We start from the raw sequence: 24716 nt of genomic DNA on the forward strand, positions 1-24716 counted from the left end.
TTTCTTCCTCCGGCCCGATATCTGATAGGAACTTGGCTATGGAATGGTGTGACTTGCCTGTCATGCCTTTGATGGCAAGGTTGTTGTCCCTTAGTCCTAGGAACGCCTTCCAGGTTTTTCCACCCTCAGGAGGAGGGGTGGGTAGCGGAGGTGCTGTGGGGACAACACTGGATCCTGTTTCTGGTGGTGGTGCTCTAGTGTCAATGCTAGCTTTCGGCGGGAGTGCTGCAACGGCGGTGATGGCAGCTTCCGCCTCGGCTCTTATCTCTTTTAGGGCATTGATCACCACTCCCCAGGTACCGCCTAATCCAGTTATGTTTTTGTTCATTTCTTGAGTATGGAGGTCTCCCAATAGGCTACTGACCTCCTGCCAGAGTTCCCACGCAGCCGCAGAGGACAGGAAGGAGGAGAGCTCTTGCTCCTTCGCCAGAGTCACCAGTTTCTCCTTAACAGGGGTGCTTGCTGACAACCCCATCTTTTCCTTTTTCTTGGTCAATCAGTGGTAGGGAAGAAAGGGTAGTGGATCTTCTTACCCGACTCCTCGGGTTTTCTGTTAATGCTAGTTTGTGCCGGACTGGATCCCTTTTTTTTCTGATTCGTCTGAGCACGGGCTAGATGGAGGTCTATGCCCGCATTCTCCACCAGCTGTATCAAGACGAACCTCTCTTAGGGAACGGCGCTTCAAGGTCCAACCAGGTGTTCCAGCAGAGACTCATGAGCAATGCTCTAAGCCTATGGCTCTCAGAGTTGACTAGCCTAGATCAGTGCTGTTGCTCCCAGAGTGACTGGCCTCTCAGTTAGCTAGCTCAGGACTGAGCTCCACCTGTGTCTTAAGCCTCACCTTTTATTGGCCCCCTGGTCCTGCTCATGTGCAGTTGGGGTCCACCCTAATTAGGCACAGGTGGGCTTGACACAAGCTCATGCTCACTCCCTGGCAATTAGTGGCACCTGGTTGCCTCATTTCACTACACTCATTCTCATGACTGTGTTTTTTGTCTTACTCCTCACCAATATATGAGAAAAATTACTAAATATTTACAAATATACAGGAAAATTGATACCACGTTCCTCCCCCCTGTCGTAGAATGGTCTCGAATGTTCCCGAAAAGTAGGGGGTGTGAACCCTTTGCCGTGCCCAACCCCATGTCTGAGGGGCCAATGAGATCGGCCCACAATCCTGTGCTACCTGCATCAGGGATTCGCTGTGCTACAGGTAAACACACCGGGTGTCCAATAAGACATTATGTTGATGTTTGGTGACGGGGGTGTGGTCACAAAAGCACTATATAAGTAAAAGCTACTGCGCAATAAAGTGAAGCTTGTTTATCAACCATATTGGTTGCACGAGTTTTCCTCGCCGTTTCCCAACAACTGGCGCCCGAACAAGTGATAAGGCCCTGAACAATTAAAAAGTCTGAAGAGTCTTGAAGAAAGTTTGAAAAGTTCCGAAATCGACAGGCACACTCCGCGGAAGACCGATTTTCGCCAAGGAAGCCTTGTGGAGGACTTAACCATCGATACCACCAATCACAGTTCGGCAGGTAAAACCACTGAAACCAAATAACTTGGCTGGGAATGGGGGGGCTCCAGTAAAGCACCAAAAAAGCAACGTCCTGGAGGGTGATAAATTTCTCTCGGCGCAGGCGTAGAGAGGCGAATCGTAACTGAACGAAAATGAATGGGTTCGTTTGCTGCTGCAAAAGGGTTACTGGTTTTTAGTTGTAAAAAAGTTGCAAAAACCTGTGCGTAGAAGGTTCGAAGGAAAAACCTGTACGCAAAAGGTTCGAAAGAAAAGCCCAAAAATAAGGCTCGTTTGAAAAAAAGCCCGAAAAAGGCTCGGATTAAGGCTGCAGCAAAATAATAGAGGGATAGTTAAGCACACAAAAAATGGAGAATGAAGTAGCCCTAGACCTTCTTATTAGTTTTTTACAGAAACACGCCGTGAAAGATTTAGATCTTAAAAAAGATCCAGCGGCGCTTGTAGAGTACAGCCGCTCCCACCAGTTGTTTACTGAGCCCTCTAAGTTATTTGATCAGAAAGAATGGAAAAGCCTGGGAGATATTTTATGGCATAAGGTAATAAACGAGGATAAAACAGCCCGTAAGTTAGCGAAACCATGGTATGCAATAATTACCTCCTTGCAGCGTTACCAGGCAGAGAAAAAAAATCGCTGCAGTAGCCACTGTCAACTTAGAAGGCCAGCCGCTACCAGGTTTATGCCAGTTAGGGATTGATTATGATCCGTGCCCCCCTACGGGGGAAAAAATAATTGTACAATTTGCTCAAAATCCCATTGAAGTTCCCATGCAACCCGCTGCTCCTCCCCCATCCCCCACCTAATGTGGCCTGTGCCAGCCATCTTGAGCCACGTGGTTCGGGAGCTGGGGACGGGATGGAAGTTACCGCTTCGAGCACCGGAAGCGGACTGAACCAGAATCCGGAAACGCTGCATCACGCGTCTTCCAGAGGGGACGGTTCCGGGCTGCCGCAAACAGCCACTTCTCAAAAACAAAAGGCTGACACGCGGTTTTGCCGCATTTTAACGATTAATTGGTCGCAAATGCATGAGGAGGCCCTTCATAATAAAGATTATGAGTTATCCTCAATCATAAATAGTCTCCCACAAGCTTTCCCGATCATATATACAGCAGATAATCGGGGAAATGTGGAGGTGGAATATCACCCTTTAAACTGGAAATTGCTAACACAATTAAGAGCTACCGTTAATGAATGCGGGTTGCATGGTGAACCAGTTAAGCAAATGATAAGTTATATCTGGGGATCAGCATTGTTGCTCCCAGAGGATATAAAGGGGATAATGAGGATGATTATGACTCAGTCAGCACTAATGTTATGGCAAGCTCACTGGCAAATATTATGTCATAGATTTGCAGACATTCCTAGAGAACCAAATGACCCCCTGTATGGGGTAACAGTGAATCAGCTTATGGGTTGTGGACAGTATGCTAATTTTGAGGCACAAGCAAGATTAGGCCCACATATAATGAGACTTGCATGAGACTTGCAAAAGAAGCTATCAGTAAAGTCAGAACTATACCAGCTGCTCCATCTTATATGTCAATTAAGCAAGGCAGGGAAGAGCCCTTTGCACAGTTTGTAGATAAACTCACTGATGCTATTAACCAGGCTTGTGTACCAGAGTACATGAAAGCTGCATTGCTCCATCAGTGTATCTTAGAAAACAGCAACACTCCCACAAAAAATGCAATTTCTTCTATGCCATTGGAGGCATCAATTGAGGAGATGCTGGAACGGTTATCTAAAATGCCAGTAGGAGCTCAGGCAATGTTAATTGAAGCAATACAGGGTGTAAGGAGAGATTTAGTGCAAGCCTTTGCAGCCCTAGCCCCGCTACGTCCTACCGACACCAAACAGCTGCAACGATCAACCAGCAAATGTTTTCGCTGTGGACGCAATGGACACTTTCAAAGCCAGTGTCGTAAATCCAGAATCTGGTGTCACCACTGCAATATGGACAGTCATGCTGCTGAAGCCTGCACACACCAGAGAAACGGATCGAAGAGTGCGAGAAGCTGCAGCGTGCACACCCCAACTTCGGCTCTAGTGTGCACCCCTCCAAGCAACTCCAACCAGCCACCTCTCTCCAGCAACCAGCCACTTCCACATCCCTCCAACGACAACACCAGCCACTTCCATTTCCCTCCAACCAGCAACCAGTGGAAGCCTCGGGCAGGACCTGGCAAACACAGTAGACGTGACTTTTATTGACAGCAAACCCCAAAAGATCCCTACGGGTATCACCGGTCCAGTGAAATATGAGGGAAAGCCATGCAGAGCCCTCTTACTAGGACGATCGTCTGATGGACTTAAGGGTCTGTTCGTCTTGCCAGGAATGATAGACAGTGACTATACTGGAGAAATTTGTATTATGGCTATGACTTGGACACTGCCTATGGTAATGCCAAAAAGAACTTGAATTGCCAGGCTAGTTCTGACATAGCAACTAACTGATGCAGCAGCCGCCTCTTTCACAGGTCCCCGCCGAACAACAGCGTTTGGCTCTACAGGAGAAATGGCTTTACTATGTCTCCCGATGGATCAATGCCCCAAAGCACCGATTTTGTTGGAGCATCAACAGGACCAGTGTCGCCTTACAGCATTACTGGACAAATTGTGTCTGGTGCCTTTGCCGTTTATAGGCTCGAAATTCTGTCTCTAAACAATTTTATTGGGCCTTTCCTTTCATATTGTATTGTATTGATATTGTAGTGTATTGTATTGATAGCAGGTTTTTGTTAATGTTGTAAGTCAAGTGACCATTTATATGTTGATTATGGGATCCCTCGTCTATATGTTGATTGTTGATTGTGCGATTTTGTTGTATTGCTAAGCAGATTGTAGTGTAACGAGGCAACCAGGTGCCACTAATTGCCAGGGAGTGAGCATGAGCTTGTGTCAAGCCCACCTGTGCCCAATTAAGGTGGGCCCCCACTGTGCATGAGCAGGACCAGGGGGCCAATAAAAGGTGAGGTCTAAGACACAGGTGGAGCTCAGTCCTGAGCTAGCTAACTGAGAGGCCAGTCACTCTTGGAGCAACAGCACTGATCTAGGCTAGTCAACTCTGAGAGCCTGAGACACAGGCAGGGCTGGCTCCTGAACTAGCCAGCAGAGAGATCAGTTGCTCTCAGAGCAACAGCATCAATTCAGGTTAGTCAACCCTGTGGCCTGTAGGCTCAGAGCACTGTTTGTGAGTCTCTGCTGGAACACCTGGTTGGACCTTGAAGCGCTGTACCCTAAAAGAGGTTTGTCTTGCTACACAGATTGACTTAATTTCTGATAGTTTAACACTGATGCTAAAAAGATGTTGATAGTATCAGACATGCAGTTTTACAATATTGTGTTGCCACTGACTTTTTATTGTTAGCTGTTTGAATATGTCTGTGAAGACTTTGATGACGTGTATTGCATTAATTTATCTGATCATTTAGAGCCAATTCACAACCAAAAGCGATTGATTAAGGTAACATGAAAAAATTAACTGTTGCATATTCTGAGTTGAATGAATGGTTGGATCGCTTAAGGATGTGGGGACAACTTGGAGATTTGATCAGACAAGGTTTATCAATTATGTTTGTTATTGTTGGTTTGATTATTAGTAAGGATATGGGGATAACTTAGAGATTTAATCAGACAAGGTTTATCAATGATATTTATTGTTATTGGTTTTGATTATTAGTATGTTATTATTGCTTTTATATTATTACTATGTTGTTTATGGCAATGTATCATTAGCATATTATCTTGCGTGATAAAGCAAGTCAGGATTGCTCAAAAACAAAAAGGGTTTTTGGAAGAGAACGGACATGTGAGCAATCTTGACATTATGATAGCTGAAATTGGCTTGACAATTTTTCAGCACTCCGTGGATCGCCGTGATGTCAACTTATGCATAGACTTAACCATTCTTACAGGTAAGCAACGTTTACTTGGAGCTCTCATGCAGTCCAAAAAGAAAAAGGGGGAGACGGGGCCTGCTGATATTCCAGACAAAGATTGAGGTATTGGCCCTTCCAATTTGTAAAGGCCGAACCTGTATTATACAAATTACTGGAGATGAACCTAGCACAACCTATCTCCCAATGAAACAAGGAGAGTTGGACTGGTATTTGCAGCACTCTCCAGCCCTACAGTCAAGCCTCCTAGAAACTGCGCAAACCATTGATCTTTACCCGTTGCGGTCTACTGCGTTAAAGTGAATGTCCTTGCATGAATGGATTCCTGTTCCAAAACAATCTGAGGAACCCCTTCGAGATGCATTAGCAGTCTTTGCCGATGCAGGAAAACACTCACGACAAGCTGCAGTGACATGGCAAGACAAAGAGCAATGGTGCCATGAACTCCTGTTCGCATAAGAGGGTGATACCCTACAGACTCTAGAGTTGGCAGCAATTGTTTATGCCTTCTCACACTGGATGAGTGTACGTCTCAATGTTGTCTCAGATTCCTTATGTGCTATAGGAGTTGTACAGCAAATTGAAGACGCTCATCTCAAAGGCGTTACAAACTGGTGACTATATGACTTATTTTGCCAGTTGCGGGCTGCCATCCAACAGAGATATCAACCCAATGCTATCATTTATATTCGGAGTCACCAGTGGTCTGACAGCCTGGGAGAAGGCAATGCCCGAGCAGATAGACTAGTCTCATTATCCGTACCCATGGACGAGTTTACTAAGGCAAGAAATGCGCATGCTACCTTCCATCAGAACGCCAGAGGACTGCACTGTCACTTCCAGATTTCCATGGACAAGGCCAGAGGCATTGTGAAAGCTTGCCCACAATGTAATCAAAAGGGACTTCGTCTCGGCCTTGGAGTTAACCCCCAAGGTCTTGATCCAAATGAAAAATGGCAGATGGATGCCACTCACGTGACAGAATTTGGAAGACAAATATGTTCATGCTACTATTGATACTTAAAGGTATTTTGTCTGGACTATGGCTCAGTCTGGTGAGAAAGCGTTACAAGTGATACAGCATCTCACCCTTTGTTTCGCTGCCATGGGTGTGCCGGAGCAGATAAAGACAGACAATGGACCAACATATATTAGTGGCAAGCTAGCTCGGTTTTTTCAACAGTGGGGAATTAAGCATATCACAGGCGTTCCCCATTCGCCAACAGGTCAAGCTATAGTAGAGAGGGCAAATCAAACATTAAAGGACTATCTGATGAAATTTACAGATTTGCAAGACCCGCAGAAGTGAGGCACTGGGTCGTTTAGTTGATGGGTCAGGAGCACAGGTGGGGTTCGCCTCAGTTCCAGCAGTAGAAGACCTGAATGAGGAGAGAACTAGGAAAATTTATCTGATCAACAGGTGGCTAAGGGATTGGTGCCACCGGCGGAACTTTGGGTTTTTCGACCACAGAACAACTTCCATACTACCTAGTGTCCTCAAATCAGGTGGGCTTCATCTAACTAACAAGGGGAAAAAGACTCTAGCTTATAAGTTGGAGAGGCTGATAAGGAGGGCTTTAAACTAGGTTTGAAGGGGGGTGAGGTTGAAACTGGGCTCTCCAGAAAGGAGACTAAGGATGGTCTACCCAAGATAAGAGACAAACCAGCAGCCCAGCTGAAGTGCATGTACACCAATGCACGCAGCATGGGCAACAAACAGGAGGAGCTGGAAGCCATTGTGCATCAGGAAAAGCTATGATGTAGTCGCTATCACGGAAACGTGGTGGGATGACTCCCATGCCTGGAGTGCTGCCATGGGTGGCTACAGGCTCTTCAGAAGGGACAGGCAGGGTAGGAGAGGCGGAGGGGTAGCCCTGTATGTTAGAGAGTCTCTTGACACTGTAGAAGTTGAGGTCAGCAATAAGGTGGAGTGCCTGTGGATTAGAATCAGAGGAAAGGCCAACAAGGCTGATATCGTGATGGGAGTCTGTTACAGACCAACCAATCAGGATGATGAATTATTCTACAGGCAGCTGGCGGATGTCTCAAAATCATCATCTCTTGTTCTCGTGGGCGACTTTAACCTGCCAGACATCTGTTGGGAACTCCACACCACAGAGAGGAAGCAGTCTAGGAGATTCCTAGAGTGTATAGAGGATAATTTCCTGTTCCAACTAGTAAATGAGCCCATCAGGGATGGAGCCCCGCTTGACCTTCTTTTCACAAACAGAGAGGAGCTGGTGGGAGATGTGGTGGTCGGTGGACGCCTGGGACTTAGCGATCATGAAATAATAAAGTTTTCAATATTCAGGGATAGAAGGAGGGTCGTCAATAAAACCTCTACATTGGACTTCCGGAGGGCAGATTTTGGCCTATTCAGAAGACTTGTTCAGAGTATACCCTGGGAAACAGCCCTTGAGAACAAGGGGGTCCAGGAGTGATGGTCATTCCTCAAGGAACAAGTTTTGAAAGCACAGGAGCAGGATGTCCCAGTGTGCCAAAAGGCGAGCTGGTGGGGAAGACGACTGGTCTGGCTGAATTGGGAGACTCTGAAAGAAATTGGGGCCTACTAATTATGGAAAAAAGGGCTAACTACTCAGGAGGAATTTAGGAATATTGTTAAGTCATGTAGAAAGAAAATCAGAAAGACAAAGGCACAATGTGAAAAGAATCTTGCCACCTCTGTGAAGGATAACAAAAAGTCCTTCTACAGATACATCAGCAGCAAAAGAAGGGGCAAGGAAAACATCCATTCTTTACTGGACACGGGTGGGAATATAGTTGTCAAAGATGAAGAAAAGGCTGAGGTATTTAACACCTTCTTTACCTCAGTTTTCAACAGAAAGAGAGGTTACCCTGAGGACAGATGGCTTCTGGAACTTATAGAAGGTGACAAGAATCTAAACAGCCCCCCTGTAATCCTGAAGGACACAGTCAGTGACCTACTGAGGTGCTTGGATCCCCACATGTCTATGGGACCAGATGGGATCCACCCAAGGGTGGTGAGGGAGCTGGCAGAAGAGCTCGACAAGCCTCTCTCTATCATCTACCAACAGTCCTGGCTCACTGGGGACATCCCGGATGATTGGAAGTTGGCGAATGTCACGCCAATCCACAAAAAGGACCGGAAAGAGAACCCAGGAAACTACAGGCCCGTCAGCCTGACCTCAGTGCCTGGCAGGGTCATGGAACAGATCATCCTCAGTGCAATCACACAGCACCTTCAGAATGGGCGAGGGATTCGACCCAGCCAGCACGGGTTTAGAAAAGGCAGGTCATGCCTGACCAACTTGATCTCCTTTTATGATCAGGTGACCTGCCTGGTGGATGAGGGGAAGGCTGTGGATGTGGTCTACCTGGACTTCAGCAAGGCCTTTGACACCGTCTCCCACAGCATCCTCCTGAAAAAAGCTGGCAGCCCGCAGCTTCGACAGGAGCACCCTGTGCTGTGTTAAGAACTGGCTGGAGGGTCGGGCTCAAAGAGTGGTGCTGAATGGGGCTGCATCCAGTTGGCGGCCAGTCACTAGTGGTGTCCCCAGGGATCAGTGTTGGGCCCAGTTCTGTTCGATATCTTCATTGATGATTTAGATGAGGGGATTGAGTCCACCCTCAGCAAATTCGCAGATGACACTAAGCTGGGGGGCAGTGTCGATCGACTGGAAGGCAGGAGGGCTCTGCAGAGGGACCTGGACAGACTGGAGAGTTGGGCTGATTCCAATAGGATGAGGTTTAACACGGCCAAGTGCCAGGTCCTGCACTTTGGCCACAACAACCCCATGCAGCGCTACAGGCTGGGGACAGAGTGGCTAGAGAGCAGCCAGACAGAAAGGGACCTGGGAGGCTGGATTGACAGGAAGCTGAACATGAGCCAGCAGTGTGCCCAAGTGGCCAAGAAGGTCAATGGCATCCTGGCCTGTATCCGGAACAGCGTCGCCAGCAGGTCCAAGGAAGTGATTCTGCCCCTGTACTCAGTGCTGGTGAGGCCACACCTTGAGTAGTGTGTCCAGTTCTGGGCCCCTCAGTTCAGGAAGGATATCGAGGTCCTGGAGCAGGTCCAAAGGAGGGCAACCAGGCTGGTGAAGGGACTCGAGCACAGACCCTATGAGGAGAGGCTGAGGGAGCTGGGGCTGTTCAGCCTGAAGAAGAGGAGGCTCAGGGGAGACCTCATCGCTCTCTACAACTACCTGGAAGGAGGTTGTAGCCAGGTGGGGGTTGGTCTCTTTTGCCAGAAGACTTTCAACAAGACAAGAGGGCATGGTCTTAAGTTGTGCCAGAGGAGGTTTAGGTTAGATATTAGAAAGAATTTCTTTACGGAGAGGTTGATCCGGCATTGGAATGGGCTGCCCAGGGAAGTAGTGGATTCTCCTTCCCTGGAGATATTTAAAAAGAGACTGGATGTGGCACTCATTGCCATAGTCTAGCAACCGCAAAGGTGGTTCAAGGGTTGGACTCGATGAACTCTGAGGTCCCTTCCAACCCAGCCAATTCTATGATTCTATGATTAGCAAAGACTCTATTTGTTTTGAATTATCTGTGTATATTTGGGGATCAAAAGTTAGCACCAGCTTATGTTCATGGGACAGTGGCCCAACGAACAGAGTCCCAGGAACCCCCGCTATATGTTGCTCATAGAGATCTTGCAACAGGTATAAGGCAAGGACCAGCAGAAGTTAAACATCTAGGTAGAGGTCACGTGTGTTTCCACCCCTACAGGTACCTTGTGGGTTCCCAGCAAGTGGACTCGGCCGGCACCCATCTTGCCAAATTTGAAAGCATAAGCTCAAGAGCAGAGACGGCCGTATTAAGTGCTCAACACGTTTGAAAACAAGAACTGCCATGTTGGCTTCATCATAGGCTTAACTGTCATTTTAAGTTTTGATTGCTTTGCTTTCCTGAACTTCGACCCTCGACAGAATGTCTGGGTTACCCTTGCGCATCAGCTTAACGTTACTTCCTTTTGTGCCAGTCTAGCGACCCCCCAATCACCTTTTATTACGTGTTTAGTTGGTGTATCAACCTCTGAAGAAACTTGGCCAGTGTTTCAAGCGGCTATCAATTGCACACAAGTGCAGTTTCACACTGAGAGTTTATGTCCTACCAAGACCAGTTTAGTTGTGTGTTTAAGTGATTATGACACTTGGGATGATCGTTTGCCTGTTGGGCCCAATCCCCAAGGATTAAGCCTTATAGACTCCTTAAATGCCACTTACTGTTTTTGGATGAGTAGCTCGTCCATTGATTGCACAGAGGGTATGGGAAGACAATGTGCTACTACCAATGTTTTCCCAATTGGCATTTTCAGCCAATGGAGCAACTACACCCTCCGCGGTGCTACTAACCCATTGCCTGGGACGCAGCTCCCCAGGAAATTACCAGCAGGGCATTTTTTATTTTGTGGAGATCGGGCATGGTCAGGTATACCTTTCTGTCCCATTGGAGGGCCTTGCACCATTGGTCAGTTGAGTTTAGCCATGCCTCAGGCACACCTGAACAGTACCCATCGTGTGCGGTGGAAACGAAGTCTGGCTCAAACATTAACGCAAGAATGTGATGATGATGATAACCTCTGGTCCAAATGGCAGGTGATTGTTACTTCCATCTTCTTGCCAGGAGCAGCTGCCACTCGTGCACATCGAAACTTGGAGAAACTGAGTTGTTCGGTGGTAAAACATGCTAGTGATACTAGTAAGGTGTTATCTGAACTACCTAATGATTTATCTTCTGTACAACATGCAGTATTAGAAAATAGAGTTGCCATTGATTTTTTGCTTTTAGCTCATGGTCATGGTTGCGAAGATTTTGATGGTATGTGCTGTATGAACTTGAGTGATCACTCTAGGTCAATACATAAGGAGATACAACAGTTAGTAGAACATACTCAAAACAGCAAGCAAAATGCAGGATTCTTTGGTATAGATGAATTAGTCAATTGGTTTGGCCTCACTGGATGGCTTCAAAGTTTATGTAAAACTGTTTTGCTTGTACTTTGTGTTATACTGATAACTTTGGTGTGTCTTAGTTGCATGTTAGCGGTACTCAAGAAGCTATTTGCCAAAGCTGCCAATATCATGATCGTTTGAGCCTCATGATCCCTCAAATTTATACTGAGTGTGATGTGTATGGGATGGAATACTCTGGTCAATTTTGGCCATCTATCTTGTCCATTCCTCCCTAAGGGAGGGTTTTAGGTGTGACTTCTCTACTCCTTTTCTCCTGGAGGGCAAAATATTCCTCAGAGCTGAGCAGTGTCCTTGGCTCTGCATACCAATCCCTAGCTGTAACTATAAACATCGAGCGTTATCAGTCCTAGAAGCACACTGACTGAGAAACATGCTGTTAATTTCAGCAAGTGCAGCTACTTACAAGAGACTTATCTGAAAGCAAAAGTACAAGAGAGAAAATTACTTTTATCCTGGCTCAAACCAGGACAAGAAGCAGCATTATAAACCAACAGATTTGGTAAATAATCTTTACCACAAAGTATAGGTTAACAATTAATGTTTAGAGAATGAAAAAAAAACAGAAAAACATACAAATGCAAAATTAAATTATGACTATGATTACAATGGGAGTATAATGCATACTGGGAATACTATATAAAAGTTGTCTGATTGCTTTTTAATAAAAATTTAAAATTATGTACTGTAAGCCTTTAAAATATATTTTAGCTTTAGTTTTTTTCTCAAATATATGTAGAAGTAGCTTTCTATGCCTACAAATACAGAGCTACTCTTCAAAGTAGCTTTTTACTTAAGCAAATTTCTTAAATACATGTTAAAAGCGACATCCAAGAACTAATTGGTAACACTATTACCACACATTCACAAAAGTAATAAAAATGCCTTAATGCCAACAGACATGAAAGGAAGCAGAGCTGTACTGTATTTTGAAATCACACGTGCTTCCCTTTCTATTCATAGTGACTAGAAATAATTTCCTCTTGGTTTTTGATGAAAGCTGATGTACAGCTTTTTGATGTACAGCTATATAGCTGTAAAACTATACACCTATTATGTCAAAATTTGTCAAGTGTGGACATCAAACACTAATGCATGAAACATCAAAGAAGTAATACTTTAAGTTTTAAAATAAAACAGGGCATTTGCAAACTGATATGATATTTGTCCGGGGAGTAAATATATAAAATATCTGTGCATGGAAAAGAGAACATTAAAGCTTGAAGATCCATTTATTTAAAGCAAATATTGCAACCTAATTATTTAAACTTTGATTTTTGCTGCTTATAGGTTAAGTTTCAGAAATGTGACACATCAAGGAAGTTTATTGTAACATTAAAACGCAATTTTTCAAAATTTTTTTCTTCAAAGTAAGTCTATGTAATTTTTACATACCTGTGCAATTGTTCATCTTTATAGTTCCTTAGATTTACATTTGGCCACTAGAAAAACAGACAATATAGCATTAAATGTAACTTGTTGTTCTGGCTTGGGCCAGGATAAAAGTAATTTTCTTTCTTGTAATTTTGCTTTAAGCCAAGTCTCTTGTAAGTACCTGCACTAGCTGAAATTAACAGCAATTTTTTCGGTCAGTCTCTGCTTCTAGGACTGATAATGCTCCATGTTTATAGTTACTGCTGGAGACTGGTATGCAAAACCAAGGCCATTGCTTGGTTCTGAGGAAAATCTTGTGCTCTGGAAAGAGAAAGGGAGTAAAAAGGTTACACCTGCAACCCTTCTTTACGGAGGAGCAGATAAGACAAGTGACCAAAATTGACCAGAGTATTCCATCCCATACACGTCATACTAAGATTAAATTTGAGAGATCACGAGGGTCAAACCCCTTTCTGCGGGAGGACAGTGGACAACACGCAGATTAATACAATCAAAGTATTGCCGTTTATTGAGAGCAGCGGTAGCCCTTTTATACACAGTCAGGCTGTGTCCGTGACAGGCTGATAACATAATATAAGCATATTGCTGATTGGTACAACACATTCTTCATATGCCACAGGGTGCTATCTAACTGGTTAAGTACAACTGTTTATGTGCTGTCTATGAGATGCTTTCCCATCCTATTACTCTTCTTTTCTGCTGCCAACTCCCTTATCCTTTGCCCATAGCCGATCTTTTAGTAACCTTGCAGCTGGGCCTTAAGGCCCTTAGCTCACTCTGGCTAATGTAGTCAGGATTGCTCACATGTCCATTTCCTTCCAAAAACTCTCCGACACCTTTCTCTTTTCTTTCTTCTTTGTTTACCCTTTTGCTTTCATCCTTCTTTACCTGTTCCTGTTTGCTTCGGCATCTTGGGAGGATTCCATCCACTTGTCTGCATGTGGTCCTCATCTGTGACAGCCTGAATCTGTGTGTTCCTGCCTGTGGCTCCCTACTGCTGCTGACTCCATGAGCCCAGCATGGACTTTCCCAGGGCTGCCCTGCAGCCTTGGTGGTGATGTGAGAGTTATTGCGGGAAAGAGGGGAGGAATGTGGTACTAGTTTTTTTTCCTGTATATTTGTAAATTTTTAATAATTTTTCCTTTTTACCATTATCGTTTCATTAAAGCTGTGTAGTTTAGCTTCCAACCCATAAGTCTCTCTCCCTTATTCTCTCACCTTTCTTTACCAGGGAGAGGGAATAATAGAGAGCATCTGTCATTTGGTTAATTGCTGGCCCAGCGTTAAACCATGACACTTGTATATCAGTGCTTGATTAATCACTGAAATGTACTAATTTCTCTTATGGCTCTATTCACATAATAATTAGAAGTGTAAATTTTCTGGCTTCTAATGCTACCTATAAAACAACTCCTAATTTTACTGAAAAGCCCACAGTCTTGCTCCAAGATCTGTTCTATTATTTTCTAGAGAAGGGCAAGGAATGGTGGGTGCATACTATGTGTACAGGTCCATAATTGTAATGAAAATAGCAAATTATGACATACTAATGAAAAATAAACAATTTTTTTCAGTTTATTCTCTGCAAATAAAAACTAAATTTTGATACACAGAACAGGAAAATCAGGTTTTGTTACTGTTTTCACTATTAATCCAATTTGTTTTAAAAATAATAATATTTCTATTATAACTCACTTAAATATTGATTATTGAAATATTTCAACTCCTCTGTTGGTAGTCTTCAAGATGTTTTAAAAAGGATCCGACAAAGCCATAATACTCTCTTCTAGATCCATTCTTTCTTCCTATTATATGTTCTTATGTTTTTACAGACATCTGTTGTCTCTGTGGTTTTAGATTTATTCTTGTTGCTACTAATATCTTCTTGGAAGGGATGGAAAAAAGTATGTTAAACATTTTTCTTTCCTTTGTAAGCAATAAATTTCTACATTTGCAATTGGTATACTAGTATTAAGACATATAATACACTAATTAATGATTAGTAAAACTGACTACACTAGTAATGTTGAACCCAAAGTGCCAGATTACATATGAAGCTCTACTGTTAACAGTCTCAGTTCCTCTACCCTGACCACTACCACTTTTGCTGCTATTTTAGTAGCATAGACAGCAAGATGAGCAATTAAAAAAAGGCTAGTAATGAGGAAGTAGGAAAGCTGATGCTCCACAGTCGTGAGATTTTGACTGAGATGGGAAGGAGTTGAGAAGTAGCCACATGAGATGGACAAGTCCAAACATTGGAATTTGGATCCTGCCAATTCAGGGACTAAAGATGGATCACTCATAAATTTCACAACACCAGTGTAAGCTAAGATAATGTTAGCAGGAAGTGAAGTGGTTAGAATTTAACTGAAAAACACAGTAACTTGTCATTCTGAAAGATAGAAGTCCTTGATTTTGAGACATTTAGATCTGTTCAACAGGACACCAGAAACTATATTGCAAGGGAGGTCTGAGATAGCAGGGAAACTGACAGCTTGACCTAAATTTCAGGGGAGAAAAAAGAAAACAATAACCCCCCTGATAAAAGTCCTTAGTTGTCAAGTACACAAAACTTCCTTTATCAAAGTACTACAAAGACTAATTAAAAAGTAAGATTCTGAAGAACGGTTTCTTGATAATACTTTTAATAGTGAATCAAAGGTTAAAATATCTATGATCAACAATCATATCTAGTAGTGTTATAGCAAAGAGACAGTGAACAGTGGAATTTGGTAGAGCAAAGCTGCTGTCATATACTTACTCAGGTCTTTATACTAGACAGACTTTTGCCCTCAGAAGTTTATCAGTCTCTGAAAAAATGTGCAGAACTATCTAGGGTGATGTTTTTGTGTGTCTATGTGTGTTGTTTTTTATAATAAAACCTTGATTATGTCTGTCACTGTTAATCCTGTTTTGTACTTTTGCCATCTTTATAATAACAGTAAAGATGACAGTAAAGAAAGTGTTACTTGGGGGTAAACAATGAAAGGATAACTGATGCACAGAATGACAGGTGCTCATTAAGAAATTTGTGAATTTAACTGTAGAGTATTTTTGTATACAGTTTAAGGGTTTGATGTATACACGTGGAATTGAAAAGACAAAATATGTCTCTTGAATCACTTTTTTTTTCTTTTCTTCTCTCTTCCTGCTTGCAATTAACATATGTTTACCTCAATGTATGCCTGACAGACACCTAAAAGATAAGATTATCAGGTCGCCTCCTGGTGCATGGTGGAGACCAAAAACAATGAACATAGCAGGGCACCAGAAGACAAAAAAATAAGGATGACTCATCTCCGGGAAGTCTGAAAATCTGTATGTATCAGGGACTTATGCAATAAAGGGACCCCTCTTTCTTTTTGGGTATAAAAAACCCTAGGAAAAAAGGAAAAAGCAGCAGCTTTCTTCTAGACATCCCCCTTCTCTCGGCGCTTCGGTTTCCAGCCACGAGGCAGACACAGCAGAGGATTGAATGGCGGAGAACCCAGAAGCAATTCCAGCCCGAGGCCAGGTCCCATGTGGATGGTGATAAACCCTCTTTTGTTCTTTCCTTTTTTACTTTAACGACTCTCTTTCCAAGGTGACTAATTTATGCAAAGGCTTTCTGCTAGCAAAACCGGCTTTCTCTGTTTAAAATAAACCCTTGTAACTCGTTTTAAATCTGAAAGCCTTGTTATTTTTGTAAAATTCATGCGTCTCCTATAAGTAGTGGCTGATTTATCCTCATAATCAATATATGAAATAATAAGCGGATCATGACAGGGTTGTATACAAAGAGACTATATAAGCACAGACTAAACCCATGAGTACCTAATTTTCTGAAATAAAACAGATCATGGGATGTAGTATAGAACTGATATTAGAAAGTCAAAGCTCAGATGTGAAATGGAGACTCCCCCCCTTAAATCATTTCATAAAAATAATATCATGTCCTTTTTATACTCACCTTCACTATGGTCCCTATCAGTTTCCAATTCCACTTGAGGTTCTCTTTATGACTGAGAACTTGGCTGTCTTGAAGATTTATTACAAGTACTTCTTCTATATCCTGTAATACAGATATATAAAATTACAATAAGTTTCCTTGTATGATGTCTTGTCACATGATATGCTTATTGTTTATAATAATCATTAAAAGGGCTATGCTCCACAGTATTGTGCATTTGAAAGTAAATTGCATGTTATTGTACTGCATTAAAAATCTAATAGTAAGAAAACAATTGGGACTAAATGCATTTAAAATTATTGTAATTTCACGTCTCAATTTCTTTGAATTAAATGAGAGAGTGAAGCTTGGGGGGTGGGATTTAGGTCTCCAAAATAGAAAAACAAATTCAGTTTTGAAAAATCAATAAAGGTAATGCCTTTAAAATAAAGATGTCTTTCTGCACATGATACTGATCCCCTATTTGGTGGGTTGAGATTGCTTTATGAATAATATGATCTAAATGGAGGCTGTAAGGTTTAGATCCTCTTCATCTCATGAAAATGTTTTAATCAGTTGAGTGCGACACTTGCTTGTCTAATGGAAAAAATACTATAATCAGTATTTGACAACTGTTATTCAACTGAAGAGCACCACTGCTGTATCTATAAACATAGTTCAAAGCAGAACTCACCAACAATTCCAAAGACAATGAAAATAAAATAACTTTTTTTTTATGTTTTCATACTTCCATATCTGTCATTCTTGTACTGAAATTATACAGAAAATTATCTTTCAGCATTTCTAGTACCAAAGAATGAGCCTTACTGATAACTTTTCTACTCTGCAATTAGTGATACCTTTCAGGGTTTACAGAAGATATGGCGAAGTGTAAAGTTGATAAAGTATTGTGATCAATGATCTACAGTGAAGTTGAGATGGCTATCTTCAACTTTGACTAACAAAATGTAGAATCCCCAAAAGACAGGCTGGTGAGAGATGTAGTGGTCGGTGGATGTCTGGGACTCAGCAATCATGAAATAACAAAGTTTTCAATATTAAGGGATACAAGGAGGGTCATCAATAAAACCTCTACATTGGACTTCCAGAGGGCAGGTTTTGGCCTATTCAGAAGACTAGTCCAGAGTATACCCTGGGAAACAGCCCTTGAGAACAAGGGGGTCCAGGAGGGATGGACATACTTCAAGGAGCAAGTTTTGAAAGCACAGGAGCAGGCGGTCCCAGTGTGCCAAAAGGCAAGCCAGTGGGGAAGACGACTGGTCTGGCTGAACAGGGAGACTTTGAAAGAAATTAGGGTTAAGAAGAGGGCCTACCAATTATGGAAAAAAGGGCCAACTATTCAGGAGGAATTTAGGAATATAGTCAGATTGTGTAGAAAGAAAATTAGAGAGACAAAGGCACAATGTGAACAGAATCTTGCCACCTCTGTGAAGGATAGCAAAAAGTCCTTCTACAGATACATCAGCAGCAAAAGAAGGGGCAAGGAAAACATCCATTCTTTACTGGACACGGGTGGGAATATAGTTGTCAAAGATGAAGAAAAGGCTGAGGTATTTAACACCTTCTTTGCCTCAGTTTTCAACAGTAAGACAGGTTGTCCTGAGGGCAGCTGGCTTCTGGAGCTTATAGAAGGTGACAAGAATCTAAACAGCCCCCCTGTAATCCAAAAGGAAACAGTCAGCAACCTATTGAACTGCTTGGATCCCCACAAGTCTATGGGACCAGATGGGATCCACCCAAGGGTGGTGAGGGAGCTGGCAGAAGAGCTCGCCAAGCCTCTCTCTATCATCTACCAACAGTCCTGGCACACTGGGGACATCCCGGATGATTGGAAGTTGGCGAATTTCACGCCAATCCACAAAAAGGGCCAGAAGGAGAACCCGGAAAACTACAGGCCCGTCAGCCTGACCTCAGTGCCTGGCAGGGTCATGGAACAGATCATCCTCAGTGCAATCACACAGCACCTGCAGGATGGGCAAGGGATTAGACCCAGCCAGTACAGGTTTAGGAAGGGCAGGTCCTGTCTGACCAACTTGATCTCCTTTTATGATCAGGTGACCCGCCTGGTGGATGAGGGGAAGGCTGTGGATGTGGTCTACCTAGACTTCAGCAAGGCCTTTGACACCGTCTCCCACAGCATCCTCCTGAAAAAGCTGGAGGACCACAGATTGGACAGGGGCACTCTGCGCTGGGTTAGGAACTGGCTGAATGGCCGGGCGCAGAGCGTGGTGCTGAACGGGGCTGCATCCAGTTGGCAGCCGATCACTAGTGGTGTCCCCCAGGGATCAGTGTTGGGCCCAGTTCTGTTCGATATCTTTATTGATGATTTAGATGAAGGGATTGAGTCCATCATCAGCAAATTTGCAGATGACACTAAGCTGGAGGGGAGTGTCGATCAGATGGAAGGCAGGAGGGCTCTGCAGAGGGACCTGGACAGACTGGAGAGTTGGGCCTATTACAATGGGATGAGGTTCAACAAGGCCAAGTGCCGGGTCCTGCACTTTGGCCACAACAACCCCATGCAGCACTACAGGCTGGGGACAGAGTGGCTGGAGAGCAGCCAGACAGAAAGGGACCTGGGAGGCTGGATTGACAGGAAGCTGAACATGAGCCAGCAGTGTGTCCAGGTGGCCAAGAAGGCCAATGGCATCCTGGCCTGTATCCGGAACAGCGTCGCCAGCAGGTCCAAGGAAGTGATTCTTCCCCTGTACTCAGCGCTGGTGAGGCCACACCTTGAGTAATGTGTCCAGTTCTCGGCCCCTCAGTTCAGGAAGGATATCGAGGTCCTGAAGTGGGTCCAAAGGAGGGCAACCAGGCTGGTGAAGGGACTCCAGCACAGATCCTATGAGGAGAGGCTGAGGGAACTGGAGCTGTTCAGCCTGGAGAAGAGGAGGCTCCGAGGAGACCTCATCACTCCCTACAACTACCTGAAAGGAGGTTGTAGCCAGGTGGGGGTTGGTCTCTTTTCCCAGGCAACTGTCAGCAAGACAAGAGGGCACAGTCTCAAGTTGTGCCGGGGGAGATTTAGGTTATACATTAGAAAGAATTTCTTTCCCGAGAGGGTGATCAAGCATTGGAATGGGCTGCCCCGGGAGGTAGTGGATTCTCTGTCCCTGGAGATATTTAAAAAGAGACTGGATGTGGCACTTAGTGCCATGGTCTAGATTCTATGTAACTGCAGCGGTAGTGGATCAAGGGTTGGACTTGCTGATCTCTGAGGTCCCTTTCAACCCAGCCAATTCTATGATTCTATGACTATTTGTCTCAAAACAGCCGCCCTGATAAAGTGGATATTGTGGTTGGGTGGAGGCTTCATTTAATAGCCATCTGGACTCTCTTCTCTCAAGGAGAGACCCTCATTTGTGTAATCACCCTGATAAGCAGGGCCCTATTCTTGCAAGAGCAGTCCCTCCTTTAGTGGCTATCTTGATAAGATGAACACTGGCCTTGCAAGGGGAGCTCCGTTTCATGGCCACCCTGATAGGCAGGACACTGTTCTTATACGATAAGGGACAGAGACAGACAAGCTGTACCCTGCAGAGGCAGAGGGACATCTTGTGTGTGCCCCGGTTAAAGCCACTGGAGAGGGCACATGAGCAGAAATAAGGGTTATTGCTGTGTCATCCCATCTGGAGGGGTCCAAGTGACCACCCGGCTTTGAAAGATATGCCAAAGCCACCCCTCCCTCCAAAATGGTGGGGTCAGGCAGCATAAAAGGGGCACACTCAAAATGCTGGATTCGTGCCTGCCATCCAAGGACCTGAACTTCCCACCAAGATCATTGCTGGATGCAAGGGTGGTGATATCTTCTCTATCTCTTGTTTATCTTTACCTCTCTCTCTCTCTCTCTGTGTCTCTGTTTCTAACCTTATCTTGGCACATGAGGGTAACACAGTTTCCAACTTTGTTAAGTTTTACTCCCCGTTGCTTTGTTAAGTTTTGTTAGTTGTAACCTGTTCTTTTGACAACTTCCTTAAGTTTTGCTAAATTGTAATCCATTGCATTGAAAGTACCATCCTTTATAATTCTGCTAGTTGTAATCTGACATGCTTTATAATCTCACTCACTTTTAAGTAAAGTTGTGTTTTTATACAAACCTCCTGGGTAATAACCTTACTCCTGAGTACCCCGCAGAGAATTCCAAAATTAATCTTGCCGAATGGGTTGTTAAAAGAGATTAATTAGAGAAGGAGAAGGATTTGACCCAGCCGTACCTAGGCTCCTCTCTGAGGGAGTTTAGAAAGCAAAGGGGGTCCAGTCCAAATCTTCTTGGGTTGACCTCCACTCTGGGGAACCCTACCTGTGTCCACTCCGTGGGATGTAAAGATGTGCTCACTCCGTCGGATGTGATATTCCGTGGGATGTAGAGATGTGCTCACTCTGTGGGACGTGATATTTGGTTTGGCCCCCACGTCTGGGGAGCCGTGCTCACTTTGTGAGACGTGACAGTGCTGCACCCACCTTGTGGGGAGTGACACAAAGTATTTCTTGTAAATTCTCTTCCTCTCTCTTGAGGGTGACAAGAGTATCAGTAGTTTACTACTGTTCTTTATATCTAAAACTCAGCAACAACATGTAAGTCATTCTACAGGAAAAGATGGGAAGTAATAGAAGTTACATTTTACATGGACAGAAACAGTTAACTGCAAAAAAATAGTAGAAGAAAAAAAATTGAAGAGCAAATAAAATATTTTCATAGGGTAGTGTCCTGGTTTAAGCTGTGGTTTTATGTATTCTCTTCAAACAAATACCTGTGAATTTGCTCACCTACCTGAATTACATAAATTTCACCTTTAACAGGTGTCATAGTTTAACATTGAGCCAGCAATTAACCATTTTTCAGAGTATGAAACAACGCAGAGTTGACCAAAACCAAGATCCCCAAATATAACATATACTTCATCTACAAAATCACTTTCTTCCAGCAAAACCTGGACTTCTTACTACTCTATCAGGTATGTCCACAAATGACAAAAAGCAAAAAAACTGCAAGTAATCTACAAACATATCCCTTCTGCTCTTCATCCTTCCTGTCCTTCCATAGCTTTGACCTAGTGGAATACCCTATGGAGTTTCAGATATGCATTTTTTAAAAAATACCTGTTTTTCACATATCAAAATCTTCTAGTGACATGTAAGAAACCTTTTAAACTAAAAAGCAGAAGATCATTACGTTTCTGGGAAGAACTCTACAAGCAGCATTTATCATTTCACTTTAGGGAAAATAAAAATTTCACTGTTCAAAACGATTCTGTAATTTATCACTGACAACAAAAAGACAAAATACAAAGTTATGACAAATTTATCAGAATAATGATCTGACAAACCAGATCAGGAATGGCAAAAGTAATTAACAAAACTATTTCCTATAATTTACTATTAGAAAAAACAACCCAACACACTTAATTTAAGTGGTCTTCTACAAAGAAATGCAAGACCAATGAGTTAAAGAAACACATTTTAAAGACAATAGAATCTATGACATGATTTGATTACTTTCCTTAAGAGGTTTAAATTCAGTGAAGTACCCAGGAGATGGTATTTTATGAGCATTTTATGATTAAATTGCAAGATTAGTAGATGTATAAATAAATTCTAAAAAATAAGGAAAATAAAATAAAAAACTCAGGTTTTTAAAGTTTCAAAATTCAGGTATTTCTCATTCAAAGAGAAATATAAATCTTCTATAAACACTTGTTTCAAGTCACATGCCTGAATATATCTCATTTATTTACCACAAGTGCCAAACAATTCTGAACACTGTTTAACATGCTACTGCAGAAAGCTGCACTAAGTTTCTTTAACATTTATGTTTGTAGTCTTATATTTAGATGGAAACTTAAAAAATCAGTGCAAATTTCAAACAAATGCCGAGAAAGTTTTAACATAATTATTATTGCTACAATGACCATTTATTTCTGAAGAAAAAAGGTTTAAGACAACAGCTTCATGCCAATATGTTTGTTGCTCTTGTTCACACTAATAATGATTCATTGATTTGGTCTATTATTAGACCAAATTTAACTAGGTATAGATAAACATCAAAAGAAAAAAATTGGTACAAGTTTTTTTTGGGGGGAGCGGGGTTGTTTGTTTGGTTTTTTTAGTTTAGAAAGCTTAATTGTATCAAAATGCCAAAAAAGATGTGTGAAACAATGGAGAGGTCAAACACACAGAACATATCTAAGATGGTGATTGCAGAAACAGTGCCTTAGGAGATCGTTTAAGAAAATTTGTGTAAAAAAATAATCTTGTAATCTATGCAAAAATGTTCTGAAATCTACCATCAAAACTGTATTTCCAAATTTCTGAATTTCTAAATTGGTACTGTGAATTGATTACAATTTTGGAATCATGAACTGGAAACTCCTTCTCTTGTGTCACAGAACATTTCTAATTTCTATATTCCATTTTTCTTGTAAAGACAGAAGTTATTTCATCCAAACTTGTAATGCAGGTTTTCACTCATCTGTAGGGGGGAAAAGGAGTTGTACATATTTTTCCTTTAAATGTAACTTAGAATTCTTACAGTCTTTTCTCTTTCATGATATCAAAAAATGCTGCCATATTCATTAGCGTTGGTAAGCAGTGCAGGTGATGGCTATGAGAATAAGGAAGGATTGTGTTTGCCTAAACAACAACAGAAGACCAGTTAGAATAACTTATTGCAACATTTTCAGCCAACTGTTTAGGGTCAGCATTTAAATCTACCACTTTTCACAAGTCCATCACAAATGCATGACAACAAACTACCTTTTCATAATGTCAGAATGATAATTACACATACCATTTTGAATATTTGATCTAATTAATCAATCTGAAATACAATTGAAAATAACAAGACAATTTTAGGACTTGGAGCCTTGTTTGTATTTTTTGCATTGATGTTTTTTAAATCTGTAAAATGCAAAAGCATGCAAAGCATCAGATATTCTTATGTCCTGTGTATAAAAGTACTAAAAACCCTATAATCAGAAACACAATTTAAGCTAATGATGTTAATTCAATACCTTTGAATGATAATAATTTTGTACAAAAATTTATCTGATAAATAAATATAACTTCATAAGTTACTGGACATTTAATGGCTTTTATTTTGGGAAACATCTAGGATTAGGAAAAAAACATAGGTAGATGTGCAAATACTTCTGCAAACTAAAGAACAATGAAGGTAAAGAAATTACTTCAACCTCAACATTAAATAGAGTACAAATATTTGTTCAATATTTTGAACAGCCAGACTAGGGAATAATCTGTTTATAAAACAAAAAAATACCTATGCTTCACAGCATACTCAGTCAGTCCATCTAATAACTCCTATTAAAAAGTATTCCAGAAACCATGAAAAATAGCATATGGTAGTGCAGATTCATCTTTTAAAACTGCAAGGCTGTCTAAATGCTCAAAAAATTCTGCCAGTTATTTAGAGAAAAAAAAATCACTGAAGAAACTAAAGAACAGGTTTGTTGTAGTTGTGACCCATGCTGCTAAGTTGAGCTGCTGTAAAACAGATGAAGTAATTAGCAATCCTATACCTGAAGACTGTGATCTTGTTTTTTTAGGACAGGCTGATACCACACTACTGAAAGGAGTCTATAGTCTGAAGATGAAGACTATGTCTGATAACCCATATTCAAATTTTTGTAACAAAGTTGTATTTCACATTCTTACTGTCTCTTATAAAGCAGTTAATTTGAAAAAAAAAAAGAAACAAAAACATAACCATAAGAAAGCAGATCAAAAAGTGTTCTGCTGCATACACTTTCTGCCATCAAGAAAGGCCATGAAAATGAAAAAACTGTTTTGCAAGAAATGTAAATCATATCACTTCACATATTACTAGCAGCTTCTCAGCAGATTGAAAGGAAGTATATTGGATTGTATATGAAAACAAAATCATCACTATAACAAAATAATTTAGGTTAAGTTCTGCTCTTCAAGCAGGTTTCTTTTGGTTGGTTGGTTTTGGTCCTGAG

At 42.2% G+C, this 24716-nt stretch overlaps 1 pseudogene; it reads right to left on the minus strand.

Annotated features, from left to right (window-relative positions):
* LOC103534496 overlaps nucleotides 1-24716 on the minus strand; it is a 74047-nt pseudogene that overhangs the window by 40146 nt on the left and 9185 nt on the right.

The sequence above is a fragment of the Calypte anna genome, chromosome W (assembly GCF_003957555.1).
Source record: "Calypte anna isolate BGI_N300 chromosome W, bCalAnn1_v1.p, whole genome shotgun sequence".
Lineage (NCBI taxonomy): Eukaryota > Metazoa > Chordata > Aves > Apodiformes > Trochilidae > Calypte > Calypte anna.